The 21,210-nt window shown below is 41.7% G+C and overlaps 1 long non-coding RNA gene across 2 annotated transcripts in view; it reads right to left on the reverse strand.

The window, feature by feature from the left end:
- Positions 1-879: 879 nt before the first annotated feature.
- The window catches only part of LOC111869809, an 87,871-nt gene continuing 67,540 nt past the window's right edge, over positions 880-21,210 (reverse strand). The window contains exon 4 of one of the 2 annotated variants that reach the window (XR_002843737.2): positions 880-1,083. This is a non-coding gene — a long non-coding RNA (uncharacterized LOC111869809). Of the gene's footprint in view, positions 1,084-15,403; positions 15,533-21,210 lie in introns of those variants that run through there. The other variant, XR_004513593.1, reaches the window with a different exon arrangement.

The raw sequence follows: 21,210 nt of genomic DNA on the forward strand, positions 1-21,210 counted from the left end.
TCAGTTGAAGTGCATTCATTTTAACAAGTCTGAGTCTAGGTCTCTCACCCTCGAAGAACAGAATCGATTGTGAATGTTCGACTACTGGATGCTACGGAATTACAATGTGATTCTAAATTATTGTCGAGTTTCCCGCGGCCTGTAACTTTCAAATCGAAAAAAAGAAATAATTGATACCGCTTAGGGAATATGAAAGTGTAATTCAGAACGTTTCATCCATCAACGCTGTACTCGCCGCATTGATGCCTGGGAGAAAGTATGACGTCATACCTGAAAATTGGGACTGCTCAAGAGAAAGTAATGTGAGTACTTTGATTTTTCGAAAGAAAATTAATTATCAAAGTGCAACGTCATTACAGAACTCAATATGGAAAAGCTCTACCTTCAGATAATCCAATCCGACATTGGTAAGCAATTTCAAGGGACTGGTAGTGTTCTGCACCGAAAATGTGAAGGAAGATTTTGATCGAATCCAGGAAGAGTTTTCTCGAAACCCACAAAAATCAATCAGACAAGCTTCTTTGCAGTTACGTATACCACAAAGAACTGTCTGGATGTTTGCTCATAAAAATATATAAGTAATAAAGCTCTTAGAGTTACATTTTCATGTTCCACTAAGTGTTATGAATTTCTGGTTTGAAAATTATAGGACACGGAAAACCTAGCAATAGTTTAGAATTTGTACCCAATAGGAAGGACGTAATAGTAGACTGAAGAAGAATGCACAATGAGAAGCTACAAATGCATACAAAATTTTCTAGAAACCTGAAAGGAAAGAGAGCACTTGGGAGAACTAGGCTTAGACGGGCATGCACTATTTAAACGTACCTTAATGGAATAGGGTACGAAATTGTCAGTTGGACTCACCTATCTGAAGAGAATTTCCGGCAACGGGCTCTTATAAAATCTGATTACATAAGAGGCGGCAACTTTCTTGAGTAGCTGCGTGTTTGTTGACTCCAAGGAGCTTGTTTAAATATTAATGTATAGCTCTCGGTATACACCGAAGGAAAGTTGGCGCCGTAAGCTCTTCCCTGAACTTTTGATCCGATCTTCCTCGTGACGCCTCAAGGGTTAGGCGACCTGCAGCACAAGGAATACATTTCTAGGCTTCACTTTAGCAGTCATACAGCTCGAGTTCACGAAGCAATTTCAGTTCAGGGTGCCACTCACATCAGTCTATGTCCTGTAGGCTTGGTGTGCGAAAAAGGAAAGCTCAGAAGAAAAGATTTCCTACGTTACAGCATGTTTATTATTTCTTAAGTTTTGTTCAACGACGCCGTCAATAGCCTAGACCACATAGCAAGGAATAGAAGTAGTAGTGAATGTGAAAGAGTGCTGTCTTCTGATATGTGATACAGCGTAGTCCGGCACAAATTTACCGACGTTTCGGAGGCACGCAATTTTCCAATATTCAGGGTAGAATTGTAAGCAAGTCAAGTTGTTTCTACTTTCCTTCTTGCTGGCTTATTGGATTCGCTTACATTTCACCCTGATGATGGAGGCATTAGGTTAATCAGATTCATCGGTGAACTTTACCGGACTATGTGGTGACATGTCCCAGAAGATAGCTTTTCATTACAACTTCTGGCCGTCAAAAACTAAGGGCAAATGAATGGTGAACTATTCGAGAAATATATGGTAGGAAATAGTGGTCTATTTGAAGATACAATAGTAGCAGTCACCTAGAGAAATAAGGAGAGCTACGAAGTATCTGGTTTTCGACTGTTTCAGCAGAGATCGTTACCGAATAGTTCCTGAATACAAGTAAGAAGCGTTGCAGTCTGTGCCAGATTTCTCTGTAATGGATACTTATCTCCGGTGCAGCATCTTATCTTCGCAAGAGCATATTATCTCCGTAACAACATATTATTTCCATTAGAGTATGTTATCTCGGCAAGAGTGTTATTTCAGTTATAGCACGTTTTCTCCGTTGCACCATGTAACAAACCTCGCAGACCATGAACAGACTAGAATTTTATGTCATCAAATCTATAAAGAAGAATGTGCATAATTGTAGAGGACATTCCTTGGGAGATTTTAGACATTTATTAACTCCAAATTACTAGTTTAAAGATCACAAATAAATTTTGGAAACCCCAAAAGAAATTTTACTTATTGCCCAAGAAATATTTATCATAGCGCATTCATGTTCTTTGTGTTCTACGGAGCTTAGAAAACAAAGCCTCACTTAATGTAAAGACTTTTTTCAAAGTTGCAAAAAGGTGCAAATTTACATTTTGAGTTAGGAATGCAGACTCTTATCTTCCGCAGTTAAAACTCGTATTTTGTCAAATATGAATCTCTCTCAACAGAGCCAGTGGCTTAGGAGAATTGAATGCATGTTTTAAACAGAATAATAGCATTGTTATGGAAGAAAAGTGGCAGTTAAACAGTGCGAGTTGCAACACTGAATTCAGAACATTAACTTGAACAACATTAACACTTCCACTGCTTACAAATATAAAGGAATGGCTCATTTCTATAAAATACTCTTTCATTATACTGACATCATTAAGCTGAGCAATATAATTCATCATTGTTCTACACTTACAAGAGGGGCACGCGGTAGCGTAGTTGGTTGGGGCACTATGCTACAAGCCGAAAGGTCGCGAGTTTGTTTTCCGATAAGGTCACTGCATATTTCAATTGACCTACTCTTTCCAGCCGCACTATGGCCCTGAGGTCGACTCAGCCTCTAAGAGAAATGAGTACCAGGAATCTTCCTGGGGGATAAAGTGCGGCTGACGCGTAAGGCTGACAAACTTACCGCCATCTGTGAGCCGATTGTCTAGAAAAAAAGTGGGAGCCTTGACGTCTCACAGCCTTATGGAATTTCAAGGCCTGTTACAGAGAGAGCTCTACGTTTACCTTTCTGCACTTACCAATAATGCTTGCTCATTACTCGGAAGCAACTTTATTGGATTACAAAATAAATTATACACGTAGATATGCATGCGTGCTGTTTCCCTGCTCTAGCGGTGCCTTTGCAGCGGCAATCCCAGCAAATCCATCCACTTCTAATTTAATGAACACAGAATCTCTTCCTGTCCCCCTCGGCCACCCTCAGCGCCACGAATTACTTGGAACTAGTTGCTTCTCGTTACAGCTGCTAACTTGGAGATGGCTTTATTATGGTTTAATTTGTGTGTGGCGTGCCTTCATGCATCACTTTCTGTGATGTCCCAGACACAAAGAGCACGCGGCCGTACACAGTAACCGGGGACCGAGGTTTCATTATTGTTAAAAAGGGATTTGTGAATCTCACAGCGGTTACTATGAACAGTGCTGCCTTCTATGATGTGTAGAAGCGTACCGACGTTTCGTAGAAACTTACTGCTCTCATCTTCAGGGTTGAAGATTCAGCCGGGCAGGCAGAGCGTGCTTGGCTTGGCTCACTCTCCGACCCCGAAGATGGAGACAGTACTTTCATCCGAGATGTCGGTAAACTGCTCCCAAAGTACACGGCGTCATAGCAGTCTGCTATACATACACAAGCAGTCTGCTTGTACCGGTTCTCACGGTCTCTTAGCTTGCGGATTTTATTATTTTTCTTTCTACCCTGAAGATGGAGGCGATACGTTCCTCCGAAACGTCGGTTAACACCACATCTACACGGTGCCACATCCCAGAAGACTGCTTTCTTCAATATTAAAATGGATCTTAGAGATATAGGATGGGATGGTATTGATTGGATTTATTTGGCTCAGGATAAGCACTAGTAGAGGGCTCTTGTGAACACGGTAATGAACCTTCGGGTTCCATAAAATTCTGGGAAATTCTTGAGTAGCTGCAGAATTGGTGACTCCTCCAGAAGGGCTCAGCTCCATGAGTAAGTAAGTAAATATGTGGTTTGGTGCCACGAGAAAGGGGTCGAAGACGAAAACGAAGTGGAGGAAGAAGCTGGAGACCCACAGATGAATAAAAAGCACATTACTAAGTCCATTATGGAAGACTGAGATTGAGAAGATGGAGACTGGGGAAAAGAAATAATGTAGAAACCGAAGATGATGAACCCAAGAAGGGATAAAGCCAAGAAGAAGAAGGTCAAACAATCTGTGAAATACGAATAGAATAACCCCCCTAAACTGCTTTTCGCTTGTTCCCTCTCTGTTGTTGGGGGGGGGGGGGTNCTACGAATATCGGACGTTCAGAGTACAGCAGGTATCTGAAGGGGCCCAGCGAAATATTTGGCCGGATTTTAAGCACTCATTAGCGAGATAATATGGACGCATCAGAGGTCCCCTGAAGCACTAGCCATGGAAGTACGCTCTTTTTTGGGGGGTTGGGGGGGGGATTTAATTACGCTTTCAGTACTGAGACTTTATAGCGTCGGTTGGTAGGAAGATAGATGAATAGAACGGGATTTCGAAGCAGTCGTGACCCAAACTACATACTATGTTCGAATTTGCCTAGAGGGACTGAGAGAAATAGTACACACAAGGAGCGTTAGAGTTTTATTGCTGTATTAGCATATTTTTACCGCATTTAGTCAGAACAAATGCATCGTTGTCCCTGTGCTTATATTAAGCACTATGCCATGAAGGCGTATGGGGAAGTGGATGTATAGATCCACATTTTCTTGACATCGGCACTAGCTGGAGGTGATTGGTCAGTTTCACACACCTGCCGTCATGGCTCCAGAGGAAACCCCGGGACCCACTGGATAGGAGGTTGGGTGGACCACAGAGCCGGACTGGAAGACATGGAGAAGAGAACATTCTTGACCCTACCAGGACTCGAACTCCGACTCCTCGGTCGTTCAGTCAGTAAAAGTTTCGAAAAAAGGCAGTAAAGGACTGCTGTGCGAATATTAATGAAAATTTTGTGAGATCGTAGAGAACATCACTAAGTTTGTAATATTGGTTATCTGTGAATAATTCTGAGTTTCGGACAGAGGTGGCTATGAAGAGTTATTTCTACTGGAATGTAACGTCGTGTAGCTATGCACGCTGGTGTCTTGCGCGACTTACTTTTCGGCTCTGGCGTTGGAGGAGATATATCTCTCCGAAACGTCGACATGGTGAACCCAGATTTATTATATTTAGAAATCTAGCCCACAGCATCGATCCTGTTTTATGTGTTCGTTTGTTATGGTCCTTTCATGTGTATTTAACTCAATATCTAATAAATTTCAATTAAGTGTCTGTAATTATGATTTTGTCTTGTGCTTTTATTGTCCAATATTCGCTCCTATTTAAAAAGTGTCCGTAAAGCTAGAACACTGTAACCTCAATACATATTGTGACATGTTTAGCCATGGATGACGCCCCTCCCCCCGCCAGCCGTGATGCGCCGAGCGAAGCCGAAGTGAGCCGAAGTTAGCCGACTCCTAGCATCCTGGTCGCTATGCAAAGCGAGTCAACAGCGATGACGTCACCAAGGGTACCGCGGNTTCTTGAGAAGCCGCCACTTGTAACACTACTCAAGAACTCCCAATATTTTATGGAAACAGAAGGTTCATAACCGTGTTCACAAGAGCTCTCCACTGATTCCCATCCTAAGCCAGATCAATCCAATCCATGCCGTCCAATTCTCTCTTTCTAATATTATCCATCAACTTACGTCTTGGCCTCCTTAGTAGTCTCTCCCATTCTCGCTTTCCCATCAATATCAACATAAACTCCCTTCGCCCCATTTGTGCTACATGCCCTGCCCATCACATCCTCCTTTACTTGATCATTCTAATTATACTTGGAAAAGAGTATAAGTTATGAAGCTCCTCATTATGCAGTTTTCTCCAGCCGTCTGTCACTTCATCTCTCTTCAATCCAAATATTATCCTCAGCACCCTGTTCTCAAACACCTCAGTCTATGTTCCTCCGTTATTGTCAGAAACCAAGTTTCACACCCATACAGAAACGGAGGCAAAATTATAGCTTAGTATATTCTAATTTTTATATATTTGGACAGCAGATGGGAAGACAAAAGGTTCTGGACTGAATGGTAGCAAGTATTACCCGAGTTCAATCTCCTCTTAATTTCCTCCTCAATGAGGTTTTGATTTTTTATTGTCGTTCCCAAATATCTGAACTGTGCCACATTTTCAAAACATCAGTTAGCTGTCGTTATGTCATGATTTTACCCTGCATTCTGGTAACGAGACAGCAACATATACTTAGTTTTCTGTGTTTACATCTAAAGTTTACATCATAAACTAAAGTTTATGTGTTTTTATGGTATTTATTTTATGTCCCAGTAGATTCACATCACCAGAATACAGGTAGACTAGTATCTGATGTGTTTTATTAAATTTAAGTCCACTCTGGTTTTCCTGGGCCTTCATAATGGCATACTCTAAAGCAAAGTCGAAAGGCTATGGCGGAAAAATATCTCCTTGTTATAGACCACTTTGTCTAGAAAATTATCAGACTAATATTTACCTATACGGGCTTTACTATACGTTTCATCTGAACACATTTTAATCAACCTAACTAGTTTCATGGGTGCCATAAACTCTATCAGAATATTGTACAATACTTCCCTCCTAACTGAATCATAGGCTTTCTTGAATTCTATGAATAGCTGCTGTACAGTCTCATTGTGCTCCAATTTTTTTACAGTATCTGACGATTGCAAAAAATCTGATTAGTAGTTGATCTGTTACATCGAAACCCACACTGATGATTCAGACTAATTTTATCTTCGTATATATGCTTTTCCGTCAGAGAAGGAAGCCTCTAGCAGAAGTGAGTACCGGGAATTTTCCTGGTTGGTAAAAGGAGGCCGGCACGTAAGGCTGACAACATCGCTGCTATTTGTGGTCTGATCGTCTACAACAGGCATGTCCAACTTCAAACAGATTGTGATGGACTTTTAGCGTCAAAACTGCCAGTGATCTACCACCCCCTCCTATCGTCGTACCTTGCTTTAAGCAAAAATATTGGTAAAAATAACACGACACATGATGTTTGTTATAAAAGCAACATACATTGAAAATACAGACTACTTTAATACGTATTTTCCTTTCAAAATCTGAATATAATCATATTATATTACAAGTGAATTTACATGCTTTTCACGTATAATTTCCTTATAGGCCTATGAGATCGACCAAAATTCGTCCCACGATCGACGTGTTGGACATGCCTGGTCTACAACATGTGGGAGCCTCGACGTCTTACAGGCCTATGGGCATCCACACAAGTTACAGGGATAGCTTTATCTTTACCGTTTTATTTCTGATTGGGTTTAAATGAGGTAACTTTCGTCTCTTGAAACAGTTCCTTTGTACGGGGAACTGAGCTGTAAGGTTCTGCTGCAGACCAGAACCTGCGAGTTACCCCACTCTGTTAAGCATCGTTTCTTCCTACTTAGTAGCGATTTGCTTTTGTTTTGTTTTATTTTGGAGGAAACGTCTAATCTAACTCAGGTCTTTACTGTTTACCTCACACTTTATCTCTCTTCTGCGACAATGCATACAGACTTTTCCAGAGTACCCCGTTGAATCGTCCCTTCCGCTTTACCCCTCAGCCTTCAGAAAAGAGCACAAACCCTGACAGGCTTCTGCCAAAACGTCCCAATACGTTGTCGGAGTGGCCGGTCCCTTTGAATTGTTCTCATCTCTAATCAGCGGTGGCAGGTTCTCTCTTCACGTGGTCCAATGTTCGTTTCGTTTGCTGCTCTTATTAGCCTGTAGCCACATCAAAGGTAGAGGAAGTCATTAGCGTATTGACAACCACCGACTGCGAATAGCTTTTGTGAGAACAGTACGCACGCACGCACGCACTGCTTCGACGTCATCTCATTACAGTGTTTATTTAACGCCTCCACCAGTAGCTAGAGTATATATTGTTGAGACGTAGGGAAAGTAATTAATGAAGAGTTAGAAAGCGAGCGGGTTAGCATAGCAGCAACCTGACTGAGATGTTTCTTTGTTTTCCCCAATCCCTTCAGGTAATTGTTGATATGGTACCTCGGTTAAGATATGACATCTGCCTTCCATTTTCTTTTTCTAATTCATCTGTCATTCTACTGCTCGACGCCATATAAATCGGTTTCTAGAAGCGCCGTAAAACAACTCACAGTAAAGAGTGGTACGATTCAAAATAACATTCGTGAAGAAGCTAAGGGCAACTTAAATTCTCGGCATGACTGCTATCACTGACTTCATAATATTATGACGCACAGACCTATTGCTACGCAACGACTCAGTCAACATATCCCGCTGCAACGAATATGGAACAATCGAGGACATCCGTTGCTAGGTAATGGATGAGTTTTCTGCGGTATCCGACCAGAGGCTCTAGAACAATAAACCAACAATACTAAGGGAAGTGACGTGACACCCGTGTGGAGGCGGGGTAGAATACCTCCACCGTGACCCTGCGAGTCGCAGGAGGCGACGAAAAGGGAAGTCTCAAATCTGTGACAGTAAAATACGGTCGTGAGTCCCAAGGGACTCGGACCCGAGAAAGACTGCGCAAACAAGGGCCAGTAGCATGTAAAAAGAAGACAGACCGGTCCTCTCGTCAGAGTGGAAGCCCCACAAAAAACAAAACCGTAATATTCAACAGTAATAAATATCTGCTCATGAGCCCCAGACGAGGCTCGACACCAAGACTTATTGAACTGAACGTCAGTAGCAATGTGACTTGGACTTGGATTTGGACTAAGGGAAGTCTCAAATCTGAGAGTAAAATATGGTTGCAAGTCCCAAGGGACTAGGACCCAAGAAAGACTGCACTGGCAAGGGCCAGCAGCAAATAGAAAAGACAAACCCGTCCACTCGTCAGAGAGGGCGCCCCACAGAAGCAAGATCGTAACTGCCAAACGGTAATAATTAATATCTGGTCATGATCCCCAAATGGAGCTCGACACCAAGACTTACTGACTGGCCATGAGTCACAATGTGACTTGACTTTGACTACAGGAGAGAGAGTAGCGGATTAGTGTAATGTTGTCAGAAGTCGAGAGTGTCCAGTCCAAGATAGTGATTTGTGAACTGTTGTAACAAGTTGTATAGTGGCCCAATAAATTCGATCATCAAATCCAAATCCCGTTTTATAAGTCACACAAACCTCTAATACGTGACAATATTATATCGTCTCATCTCATATGTAGAAATATTCTGAAGACAATATTGCAGTGATAATAGTAAATTTAAATTATATTACGGTATTCTCAGCATCCTATTGCATTAAGTATCACCTATATACGTTCACTTCGTCTTAAATGCAAATTTATTTTAAATTATTCCTTTGCGTAAAAATACAAATTAAAAATTATTAACCATTAGAGAATGCTACATGTTTCGGCCATACTCGGTCATCATCAGGCAACTGTCTGACATTTTTTTTTCCTTGGCACTACAGCCCCAGTGGGCCTAGGCCTACCTCCATGAACTCCGTTCACTTCGGTTTTTCTAGATCTTACACATACGGTAGGACTCCTTGGGCGGGTGATCAGCTCGTCGCAAGGCCTCTACCTGTAGACAAACACAGAAAAACGCACACAAACATCCATGCCCTGAGTGGGATTCGAACCCACAATCCCGGTTTCCGAGCGAGCGAAGACAGTGCATGCCCTAGACCGCTCGGCTACCGTGACCGGCCAACTGCCTGACATATCAAATAATAACATACCCACTCAGCTAGGGCAACAGTGAGGAAAGACTCGTGCTAATGGGGAACATAATATCAAGGCACTAACACCACACCGACAAGCATACGAGATGCAGAAAATAGCACACAAAAGGACGATGCCGCAGAAGGAAGGCAGCTCATGAATACGTAACGAGTGGTGTCCTTCAAGAAATGTCTTGCAATGAGTGGATGACGAAAACTGAAAAACACTGAAGTATTCTAACTTCAGAAGTAATTCATCTTAATTACACTGAAAACACAGTGTAGCAAATGAGACGCTGGACTGTTGCCTGGAGATGTCCGAGTACAGCCGAAACACGTAGCAGCCTCTAATGGTTAATTATTTTTACTTCTTATTTCTAAGTGAGTAATTTTTAGAACATGCCAGTATTCTACCAACTTTGTGAAAGGTAACGTGTGTTTATTTGCGCTTTCAGGGACGGGTACTTAAAAAATATTTCATACCACGCCATGGGGGTCATTTCTATTGAAAGACATTTCCCGTAAATGATCTTTGGACTTACAAAATACATTGTAATCGCTTAATTGTATACTGGCTCGTATAATACTACAGATTTCCTAAATTTTACTGTGGGACTCCACCTTAACAGACCACTGCCGCCTTGACCCTAATATACCACATTCGTACCATTCTAAAGAGTTCTGTATTACACTCAGTACCACTTGACTTCTGGGTACAGTCCATCGGCTGGTTTCAGGATGGAGCGTAACAGAGCTTCCGAAAGTATCTGTTTTGTGGGGGAATCTGGAGGATTGGTTCCCAATCTGATGAAGCGTGAGGCCATGTTCAATCCCGCTGAAATTCTCACTTCTGTTTTTGCCGCATTTAATCGTGTCTTTCATACGTCCCGCCAGAAGGCTAAATTAAGGAATTAGAATAATTGCGTTTGGAACTCATTTTTCGTCGCCAAATGTAGAACACTATGCAGAGTTTTCGTTTTAAAAAAGTCTAAATTTTTACTCCCATTATTGGTGTGATTCTGATTGTAGTTTGATCGTTAACAGTAATAAAGATGCTAGTCGAAAGACAGATTTATGTTAATAAATAATTTGAGGGCATAAGGACTTTGTTAAAACGAAAAGGGGAGGCGTCTTGCCAAAGAGTTTTTGGAACCGCCCTACTAAATGATCAACAAAGTCTGTAAACCCTGTAACGCTAAATTAAAATTTGATATTTGCGTGTCTGAGATTCAAAGATTACCATAGGCTAAAAAGGGAAGTGTTAACTTCAAAACATTTGCATATCACGTACATAAGTATACGTTGTTTCTATAAACGTAGGAGATATAAATTGCATGGGGTAAAGCGGGGGAATATCGATCAAATGATGGTTGCCGAGATATGAACTCACTCACAGATGGCGACTTGTTGCGGCCTGTGACGTGACAACAACGGCCACCTGGTATCTAAAAAAACCATTAAAATGTATATATCTAAAAATGACGCCAATTTTGTACCAAGGTCGAAGTTATTTTAAGCATTCTCATGCAGTTTTGTTCTACAAGAATAACTTTACATGCCTTTGTGTTGCACAGATTTTAAACATGACCTGTGTTTCGCTTTGTTTCGTGATATAAAGTACAGACATCCCTTACTTTACGTAGTCTCGCGTTTCGAAATTTTATAATGAAGCGCATTGGCTTGTATTGGCTTGTAGGCCGAAAGCGAACTCGCTCACCCAAAAATCCCGAAATAACAAACACGAAAACTTTGTAGACGAAACGGAAGCAACGAAATGCAATACCACACAGTCACTTAGACTTACGCTTTGCTCTGGTGTGCATCTTGTATAAGATCCTGCTGTTGCTGTGTCGTTATAATGTGAAGTGTATATATCCATTGCTAGGCAACGACTCGGTAAACACATGCCCGCGCTACACACGCCTTAACAATAGATAGGCTGTTTTCTATGTTGTCCACGCCGGGACTGTTACTACGCAATGCTGCGGTAAACACGCCTGAAACAATGCGTGAAAAAGAAGTCGGTATTTAGTAGCGCCAGGAATCGAACTCGGAACCTCTGAATCTATAGCCAGGAATTCTGACCACTAGACCACAGAGGCAGTCGTGTGAATGTATAAGGTGCTATAAATCCAATCCAAAACCCGTCGTATAAGTCGCTCCTACAAATGACAATAGTAAAATAGGGTCTCCAAAATAGATCAGTGCTCTCAATTATGCAGTAGAAGAAAAATAAAAATTCATTGGTTAGCGTTGTCGATATTGCAAGACCTGAAGACGCCCAATGTAAGTCCAAATACATAGTTGACTCCTAGCAAATATTAGACACCGAAAAAGTTGTGTTGACGGTTTTTTAAAAAGGTGAAAAGCAATCTTACTCACAAGGTTACTCATAATGTGACGTGTTCTCATGCTCCTATTTTTCAATTCAGACAATGAAAGTTACGATTAATTTCTTTGCCACTTTTGTTCGTTCGGGAACTTGACCCCTAGTTATAACATTACGCCTGCGGGAGATGTTGGTTCGCATTACGAAATTTCGCTTTACGAACTCCCGTATGGCTTTCTATATACAGGTATATATGAAAGCAAAATCGGTTTCCTAAGAAGTCGAGTGTAAAGAATATTATCCCCGTTTAAGATACATAATAATATTATCCTTTCATATCTGCACCGTTACTAATGCAATCTTATGACTGGACAAGTTCTTTCCCTGAAGACATCAACGACAACTCGCACACTGAAAAAGACTGGAATATTTTCGGACATTGTGTATATTACATTAGAATTTTCATGTTTGAAGTAGAGAATATTGTGGGCCAAAATGCATTTTCACGCGTTATGTTGCAGCAATCTGTTGCACTGTGTAGATCTGCCTTAGAAGCTTTCTTGCCGTCCATGTGCAACGTCATTTCTAATCTTTGTTTTCTTTTGTTGTCCAATACGAAGAAAGAACAGTGAATGATGTACTTAGACAGCACAAAAGCTCATAAGTCGTTTGTTCATATATTGTATGACTTGTATATGAATATAAAGGTCCGAATCTCAAATGGTACACTGGGTATCCGGACTGGAGATTTTCGTAGATTTCCCTAGTCCCTCCCCATAGGTGCCTGGATAATATCTCGATCAGGCTATGTCTGCTACTTTCGAAATGCTTTCCACTTCTTCACTCACACCATCCTGGGCTGTACAGCCTACATATTGACAGCGTTGTCGAATAACACACAAAGGATAAATGTACAGTAATTCCTTAATATGGGCACGCGGTAGTGTAGTTGGTTGAAGCACTATGTTACAAACCGGAAGGTCGCGGGTTCAAGTCCCGATGAGGTCTTGGATTTTTTCTTTTAAATTGACCTAATTCTTCCAGCCGCACTATGGCCCTGGGGTCGACTCAGCCTCTAACAGAAACCAGGACCAGGAATTAATTAAATAATTTTCCTGGGGAGTATAGCGCGGACGGCGCGTAAGGCTGACAATATTACCGCCATTTTAGAGCCGATTGTCTAGATAATGTGGGACCCTCAACGTCTCACAACCCTACGGGTCTTCACGGCCTCTTACAGGGATACCTTTACTTTTCTCTTTTTACTTAATTCCTTAATATAAACAGCTGTTGTCTGAATCAAGTGCATTTTCAGATCTGTTTTAAGTGAAAGAAAAATAAAACCGACGGTAACTGTTGAAATGTCAGTGGATACTTGTTAATAGTCTGTGTGTCACATTTCATTTCCAAAATCTCTAATCAACGTTCTGCAGTACCACGTGTTTCCAGTTGTGAACCTGCTACCGTTCTATAAACCTTTACTTAAATCGTTTGAATTGGATATTTTACTTTGTTTCGTAGTGTGACGCAGTAGATTTTAATTAAATATTTTGCGTATCCGATTTTATTTTCATTGCACTTAATTAACCTGATCGTTTACACAACTCCATGGCATAATATCGCACTGCGGCATCCCTACCGCTCCTCCAGTATGGCTGAGCGATTTTTACTTTATTTCCTGTAGCTTTAGTTACACGCTGAAACGAATGTTTATTTCCACGCGACCTCCTCCAGATAGTCCAATTATATTGACTTCGATATTTATTTATTTTTTATTCCAATTACGAATCTGTGAACAGCACTTTCTAACACAATTCTACCCTGCCTTAATAATGGCGAATTTGTGGGTACTTTTAACAATTCTTTTTCCTTTCCGCTACAGCCCCATTGGGCCTATGCCTACCTCCATGAACTTCTCCGTTCACTTCGGTTTTTCTAGATCTTACACATTCGGTAGGACTCCTTGGGCGGGTGATCAGCTCGTCGCAAGGCCTCTACCTGTACACAAACACAGAAAAACTCACACACACAAACTAAATATCCATGCCCTGAGTGGGATTCGAACCCACGATCCCGGTTTCCAAGCGAGCGAAGACAGTACATGCTTTAGACCGCTCGGCTACCGTGACCGGCCACTTTTAACAATTACAAAGACAAAACAACTCCATACAGTGTGGCTATTTTAGTTTTTACCACTTGAAAACTCAGCACCCTTACATGTTTCGGTCCTTATGGACCTTCATCAGAGGGAACATCGATACTCCGTTAGTGTGACGGACCAGAATGAAACAAATCAAATACTTTTAACAAATTTATAAGGCGATACAGTTTTCGGACTGAAATTTTGTACCATGCTAGAGACATCCTGCCAATCTTATTCTCCTGCACTTGATCACCCTAATAACATTTGGGAAGGTGCAGAGAACGTGAATGTCTGGCCACCCCTCCCCTCAGCGCCCCACTCTCACACACAATCAATATTCTTTCATAACGCCGACAGCAACAGCTACATGTAAGCTTTTACGTTCTTAAATACGAGTCGAGGATCTGGGATAGCTCACTCGGTATAGTTACTCGCTACGGGCTGGACGGCCGAGTTCAAGTCGAGGTCCATCTTCCAGACCGGTCCTGGGATCCATCCAGCACCTGCACCTCATCCAATGGGCACCACGAGTTATTTGCCGAGGGTAAAGCGGCCGGACGTGGAGCTATAGTGCCGATGTAAAGGAAATTTCTATCTATACCTCCATTCCCATATACACCTTCATGGCGTAGTGCTTTACTTTTTGGTAGGAGACGAAACGTGGTAGCTTCTGACGTGAATGATATCTGAGATTTCAGTCTGCTTTTAAAATCTATGTGAACTGATTCATTTGGAAAAGAATTTATACTTCTGGATAATGGATACCGAGGATTCAGGTCGCATTTTTTGTTTTTGATAATGATGAAGGCCGTAATTGTCAAACAATAATAAATATCTGGCCATGGGCCCCAGATGGGGCTCGACATCAAGATTTACTGACAGACCGTCAGTAAGACTTTGAATAGACGCAGAGTTGAGAAGTGAAATCGGCAGAGGAACCAGAACAAGAGAGAACACAGAAAATATCTAAACTTTTATAAATGTGTTTAATTGTGAAACAGATGTCAAATAGAACTAATCATCAAATTCGGAATCCACACTTATTAGTCACGCATACCCCCCTACAGGGGCAGCATCCTGGCAACGGATTTGCAATACAGTAACCAGTCTCGCTGTAACTGCAGCACACATGAAGCCTTCTTTTCTCAGCCTAACTCATTTCTTGCCATCTCTTCTCAATCATCTTCTGCTGCCATCTCAAGAGAACACTCAATTCTATCTACATCTGTCCTGAGATCCTCATTATACAGACTCGGAGCCGACCCACAGAAAACACACTTTCAATCGTCATGGCTCAACAATACTTCGATTGTTACTTACGTATTCGTTGCCGTAAAAACCAGTTTAACGAGTTGTTGCCAGCAATGAACGTCTCCTCTGGCTCCTCTATTCCTGCTTTCAGTTTGTACGTCAATACGGCGGAACCAACTCTCTTGTAGTTTCAGAGATTTTCAAAATAAAAGCGGTTAAATCTTGTCCAATTTCTCTGACATTCTGTATTGCAAAGAAGAACAGGAAAAGGCAGAATTATTTAAAGTATGAACTTTGTGTGTGATTAAACTTTCTGTTAAGATGAGCCAATCATATCTGATTATTATTTTTTTAATACTAGTGGGGTGGGACTGAGTTCCTTGTACTGCGGCCACTTCTGGCCTATTGTACCAGCCCCAGATGATAGGTGAGGGTGATTGTGGAGCAATTGGTGGAATGAAGATTGGCAGGGGAAACCTAAGTACTCGGGGAAAACCTGCCCAGCGCGAGTAATGTGGACGCACCTTAAGATGGTCCACTCTATCTTTAACTTCAGTTCACTGCAATCAAAGAAATCTAGTGCAACCCAGAATTTTCTCTGCTGAAGGTCGAGTATAATGCGCAAGACTCACGATAGAAGGCTCTGTGCTTTGCAGTTCCTTCAATGTTGCCGCTGAATGGCGACTTGATTAATTGGACTGAGTGCTGGGACGGGGAGAGATGGAGCGAGGGTATTTTTCTTGACGAAGGACGAGAAGTTTGTCGAGCCTTCACAAAGACCAGAGTAGATGGAAATAGGGCGGTAAATTTCCACCAGGGTGAATACAAATTCACACTAACACTATTATTTTTCTTATTATAAGAGGCTCGTTAGGGCGAAGTGGAGTGGAGGTATGCGGGAAAATGCTTCAATCAGTTTTCGGCAAACTTAACATTAAAATTGACGTTAGAGAGAAAATTATGCATAGCCTACGTAGATAAATTCTATCTTTTTATTAAATGAATTATTCAATTAATATTTTGTCCGGGATATGAGATCGCACAAAGACCAGGGAGAGAACTTTCACAAATTGAAAGCCGACGAAAGAAATATATTGAATATTTTTATCTAATAGTTATCTTCTGGCAGAGAGCTGTCAGTCAAAATTAAATTGTCTTCATTTCTCTCTATTTTGAGACATTTGTTCATTCTTGTGTTGTTTAATAAAAAATAATAATTAAGATTGTGTAGCTCTAAATGTTAGATTGTCCGGTCACGGTAGCCGAGCGGTCTAAAGCATGCACTGTCTTCGCTCGCTCGGAAGCCGGGATCGTGGGTTCGAATCCCACTCAGGGCATGGATGTTTAATTTGTGTGTGAGCGTTTTTCTGTGTTTGTGTACAGGTAGAGGCCTTGCGACGCGCTGATCACCCTCCCAAGGAGTCCTACCGAATGTGTAAGACTTAGAAAAACCGTAGTGAACGGAGAAGTTCATGGAGGTAGGCCCAGGCCCACTGAGTCTGTAGTGCCAAGGAAAAAGAAACTCTTCCGAAGGTATTTAATTTTGCTACTTTCCATCGTATTAGAGAAATAATTAACTTCTTTTTCTGTCAATGATACAGTATAGAGAAGTTATACAAAACGAATAGCAACTCAACGGTGGTAAAGCGTGGGAAACATATACACATGATAAGAGGACAAACAGTGCTGCGCCCTTTCCGCTATAGTCATAAACAACAGCAAATTGGGGATGAACACGTGAAGGCTGTAGAGCGCACAGGAGTGAGAGAGATCCACACACACACACACACAAACACGCACTCACATATAAGTGCAATAGTAATTAGGAGATTTAATACCTAAATAAACCACGAGTCAATGCCTGTTTCGGCCTGAAGGTTTCGGAGCAGTCAGTTTACCCTTTTGAAGTGAAGTCACCTGCAGCACTCCTCTTGAGCGTTATGCTGGCCGATGGTTTTGGCAGAACTGGAAGATTCACTAGCCAGTTTACTGCTAGATTCATGCTAGGACGTTCAGCTTGGTGACACTAACGTACATAATTATGATTATAATCATCGCTTGTCTCTATGACGTTTATATTAAATAAACTACAAGTTGAAATTTTCACATTCACACGTTCAGCCATAAAAAAAATTTGTTCAGTTATCATGACGTACATTTGTATAGTAATTAAGAAATAATATTAAAATGCATGGGTTTCCTCTGTCCATCTAGGAGAATTCCTTAATAATATCTTAATATTTGTTCAACGATTGCTTCTTTCAGCAACCTTCTCTATCCTTCCTTGGTTGCCAACAAACCATTTGACGCTTTAAGCCTCAGTAACTGATAGTCTCGCCCAATACACTACAAAGAAACAAACAAACAAACTAACTAAACTTACTGTGTTAGAGCTCGGACCGTTGGTACTGGCTTCTCATCGCGAGGTCTCCGGCTCAATTCTATATTTCATGTGAGATATCTGGTGAACCAAGTGGCAATGGAGGTGTGGCTCCTCCGAGCTTCTGCTCTCACTAATACTTTGTTGCAGCGTACTCGCCTGTCACCGCCCCCTGAGATATGGCTAACACTAACTTCTACCTGAAAACTATGGTGTTAGTACAGCTCTTTTGGTTTGCGAATTTGAACCTCACTGTTCCACTTGCTCATTTCCCTTCTTCTTCGAGCACTGCAGATTGAAAAAATATGTCTACCAATGTTATATCAATCGTTAGAAAGACGTCCATAGTGAATATGTATTTCGCTCGAATTTTATTTCCTATTATTAGCGGGGCGAGACTAAGTCCACTGCGGCCACAATTGGCCTATTGTACCAACCCAAGATAACAGATGATAGTGGAGCAGCTGATGGAATGAAGATTGGCAGAGGATACCGAAGTACTCGAAGAAAACCTGCTCCAGTGCCTCTTTGTCTACCACAGATCTCACATGACCCGACATGAGCTCAAACCCGGGCCGCCGAGATGGGAAGCCAGAGACTAACCGCCTAGCTATGGCATGGCCTTTTGCTTGCCTTAGAAAGTAGAAATAATATTTTCGTAAGGCTGTATTAATAGAAGCATGAAAATGCTAAAACCGATATTGAAGAAATATCAGAATAGCCAGCCCCAGAAAGAGGGATTTGCATTTCACACGCAGGCGACTGTGAGGACTAGAGGCTTGTGCAGAACTTCGTCTCTGAACCTGAGGAGCGAACTGCCAGGCAAACAGAACTCTACTTGGCATACATTTCGATTTGAAGATGGAGGGAGTAAGTTTCTCATAAATATCAGTGGATATCTACAGGACTACACTGCGTTATATACCAATATATAGTATTTTTAACGTCCCGCCCCCAAAAGAAAACTTCTGCAAACTGATAATTTGTAGAAAAATCAAACAGTCAAATATCACACAGTTTATCAGAACATCAGTCTTAATAAGTGCATTGGCTCGAGTTCTAACTTTTACCTCGATTATAACCAAAATTTAATCTGAGTAGTAATTTTAAACAAAAAATCCGCTTTCATTTATATTAAGTACAAAACTGTCACTGCATCCGCTCATTGAATGGTACGTCTCCATGGTGATGAAGAGACGGGACAACGCAGGCGGTATAGCGACGGCTCGGAATTCGAGTCTCGGTCGGAGACGGGTCCTGGGCCCACCAACTCCCCTAACAAACGGGTACAGGAAGCACTTTCTTGGGTAAAGCAGCAGAGACCTGAAGCTGACCATTAACCTACTATTATGCCGAGGTCAAGAATACGTGAACTTATACATCCACTCCCCATACGCCTTCATGCCACAGTGCTTAATCAGTTATACACAGCATCAGCATTACTCCCGATCTCAGAGCATATAAATTTTTAAAATGTTGAGTTATTAACTAATAGCTTAATGCTCGTACAAAACTATGACTTAGTAATTAATTAATGAATAATGACTCATCGGAACTCCATCACTTGCAGGTTCATTATACAAGATGGAGAAGTGCGAAATTTATATTTAAAACATGTAATATTTTAGAAAGAAAATGAGGTCCGATAGAAGTTCATCGACGTTTCGAGGGGACTATCTTCCTCAGTTCTCAGGTTAGAAGTTTAAGCCAAGCATAGAACCAACAAGAAATAAGAATCAAAGAATCATATCTAAAACCCCTATATTTGTTTTAAGGGGGGTGGTGTATCAACATAAATTTTATTTGAAGAGTACTGCCTTCTGGGTTATAACGCCTTTTTGTCCTGTAGAATTTTACCAAAATTTCAAATATTATTTAAATTTTAAAATTGCTTGTTTTAAGCAAATATTATTTCCAGTCCTTCGCAACCTTCCATGAGCTGACTAGCAAACCATTGCATGTGGAAACCCTTGATAATGAAGCGTTGGGGGATGGGATGTGGAGCCGCTCCGAGGTCGCTATATGACAGCAATAACATGCAGCATCTGGCCACGGCAGGCCACTGTTATACAGATGGATGGACAGATTGCCATCGAAGTGAGAGTCAGTCCAGTGCTGAATGAATATCGATTATGTATGAATCGATATTAAATTGTATTGTGCCACTGAGAGGTAACATAATTCCTGGCTGCATACTATAATCTATCTGCTATTCGTATTCACAATTCCAAGCATGTATCATCTAACTGTACAGACCTACCCTCAAATGCAAATCTATTTCATATGGTTCCCTGATTATTACCGTGAGATATTCCACCAGCAAAGTTTTATTTGATTTGTTATTTATGTTCCATTTGTACTAATTAATTAAAGATCACTGCGCCAGTTGTATAGGGCACGTCCGTCTGATTCAGGGGGACAAGGGTTCTGATTCCGGTTCAGGGTGTCTGGTCACACGCAGAGTTCACGAGCTGGTATCGGAAACTTCCCGGACTGTTAATGTTATAACTGCATCGGTGAAAGAGGATGAGAGGAGAGGCCGAGGTCACACTTCCGTAAGCATATTCCATCACTCTACCACGTGGCGTCTAGGTGTGAACACGCATCGTTTTTACACGAGTGCTTTTTCAACTTCGTGTTTCGTTTTGTCTGCGATGGATGGCAAAATCCAGCAACGTGTCTGCATCAAGTTTTGCGTGGAGCTCAGTAAATCCTCTACCGAAACATTTGAAATGCTTCGTGAGTCTTTTGGAGAATAGGTGCATCGCTTATGGGTCCTCTCTCCATTTTCCTTCTCTGCGCATGCTCCTTGGGGCTGGTCGACCCCGCACCAGAGGCATTTCGGGACTGCTTGCAATGGACCCAAATGTGACCAAAACGCAGATAATTGTAACTCTATGTCAAGCCACTTTGAGTTCTATAGGTTTCGACTTCTTTAATGATGCTGAAGACGGAATTAAAATTGAAAGTTTCTGTGAATTTCGACTGCGTACCAGAGTAGCTAAGAACGTTGGGAGGGAGTGAGGGTGGGAGGGAGGAAGACTCTGGTTGCTGCGCCAGCAAATGAAGGGAATTTGTCATTTAACCGAATATTGAAGGGTGTTTTAAGGAAAATAGGGCCGAGGAACAGGAGCGGGACCTCAGAAAACCAATAGATATTGTGGCGTGTAGTACCGTTGCTGGGCCGTGACCACGAAACGTCCACGAAACCTGCCTTTGCCAAGCAAGAGGCGTATAAACAAACACCGTTTCTAAGTAACGGTCCATAAACACGTTCTCGCGGATAGGATATCCAGTCTATTGTTAGGCAACCGCCCAAGGCAACTATAAAAGAAATGCTGAAGGTGGTGTTGCCTGTTGGGTCCGTCCCCGAGGGTTTATGAAGAGAACACCAGCTGAGCTGCAGTTAGAGTTGTCAGCAGTTCAACTGAGTGCAGTGATCTGAAGTAGCTGGTTGGCGAGTGAGAGAGTTCAGCTGTCAGCTGGAAGTCAGCCCGTGTACAGAAGACTAGGAGGCTGGTGTGAAATGGCCGCCAGCCTG

The sequence above is a fragment of the Cryptotermes secundus genome, unplaced genomic scaffold (assembly GCF_002891405.2).
Source record: "Cryptotermes secundus unplaced genomic scaffold, Csec_1.0 scaffold173, whole genome shotgun sequence".
Taxonomy (NCBI): Eukaryota; Metazoa; Arthropoda; class Insecta; order Blattodea; family Kalotermitidae; genus Cryptotermes; species Cryptotermes secundus.